The sequence below is a fragment of the Alexandromys fortis genome, unplaced genomic scaffold (genome assembly GCF_014885135.2).
Source record: "Alexandromys fortis isolate MF-2015 unplaced genomic scaffold, M_Fortis_MF-2015_v1.1 scaffold_435, whole genome shotgun sequence".
Taxonomy (NCBI): Eukaryota; Metazoa; Chordata; class Mammalia; order Rodentia; family Cricetidae; genus Alexandromys; species Alexandromys fortis.
Genome location: NW_026068304.1, coordinates 67,855 through 69,506, shown reverse-complemented (window position 1 = coordinate 69,506; position 1,652 = coordinate 67,855).

The following is a 1,652-nucleotide window of genomic DNA, read 5'->3' as shown; positions in this document are numbered from 1 at the left end:
ATTTTAGTATGTGGTACTTATCTAAAAAATGTCCATTTCTTTCATATTTTCCAATTTTGTGGCATACAGTCTTTTGTAGAAAGATCCAATGATCCTCTGAATATCCTCTGTGTCTGTGGTTATGTCCCCCTTTTCATTTCTGATCTTGTTAATTTGCGTGTTCTCTCTCTGCCATTTGATTTGTTTGGATAGGGGTTTGTTGATCTTGTTGATTTTCTCCAGGAACCAGCTTTTTGTTTCATTGATTCTTTGGATTGTTTTCTTTGTTTCTATTTTGTTGATTTCAATCCTCATTTTGATTATTTCCAGTCTTCTACTTCTCCTGGGTGAATCTGTTCTATTTTTTTTCTAGAGCTTTCAGGTGGGCTGTTAAGTCTCCAATGTGTGCTTTCTCCGTTTTCTTTAAGTGGGCACTTAGTGCTGTGAACTTTCCTCTTAGCACTGCTTTCATAGTGTCCCATAGGTTTGGGTATGTTGTGTCTTTATTTTCATTGAATTCAAGGAAGACTTTAATTTACTTTAATTTCTTTCTTTATTTATTCCTTCACCCAGGGGTTTTCCAGTAGTTGACTTTTCGGTTTCCATGAGTTTGTAGGCTTTCTGGGGTTAGAATTGCTTTTGAATTCTAACTTTATTCCATGGTGATCCGACAGTACACAAGCTTGCCCTATTGTCTGCAAGGTCCTTGGCCCAGGAACAGTTCCTGCTCCTGCACTAAGGCTATCCACCCAGAGGGGTGATTTTCTGTCGGCCCAGCAGGCTGGAAGGTCCCCACAAGGGAGTGCAGTGCACCTTCATCTTCTGCTGCAGGGTCTTCTTTGTTCCATTAGACCCTGCCCCCCTCCCCAAGTTCACTCTTTTGTCTGTGGGGGTCCTTGGACTACCAGGAGTCCCATTTCCTGTGCTGAGGAGATCCATCCAGACTGGTCATTGGCCCAGAAACAGTTACTGCTCCTGCACTGAGGAGATCCACCCAGAGAGTCAGTCACAGCAAAGATTCAACCAAGATGCCAAGACTCTCCTGGCTGCATTTGAAGAAAGAGATGGGCAGATGCCAATGCAAGAATTTCTGTCTACAATTTTTTAGATGCCTTATTTTACCACAATTAAAATGTTTGTCATTTTGGTGTCTTTATATGCAATTGAAATTTTTTAACCCAACCTTTAGTACTATAGTCAAATGTCTTAACATTTATTCTATGTGAGATCCATTTATCTATTGGATCTTTTCTGTATTTTAAGTTGGCATTTTTAAAAGCCAAAGATTTCTCAAAGTTGTTTTGATTTGCATTTCCTTGATCGCTAAGGAGGTTGAGCATAACCTTAAGTGACTTTTAGCGATTTGAATTTCTTCTGTTGAGAATTCTCTGTTCAGGTCAGTGCCCCATTTTTTAATTGGGTTAATTAGCATTTTAACGTCTAGCTTCTTGAGTTCTCTATATATTTTGGAGATCAGACCTTTGTCTGTTGCGGGGGTGGTGAAGATCTTCTCCCAGTCAGTGGGTTGCCTTTTTGTCTTAGTGACAGTGTCCTTTGCTTTGCAGAAGCTTCTCAGTTTCAGTAGGTCCCATTTATTCAATGTTGCCCTTAATGTCTGTGCTGCTGGGGTTATACATAGGAAGCGATCGCCTGTGCCCATCTGTTGTAGGGTA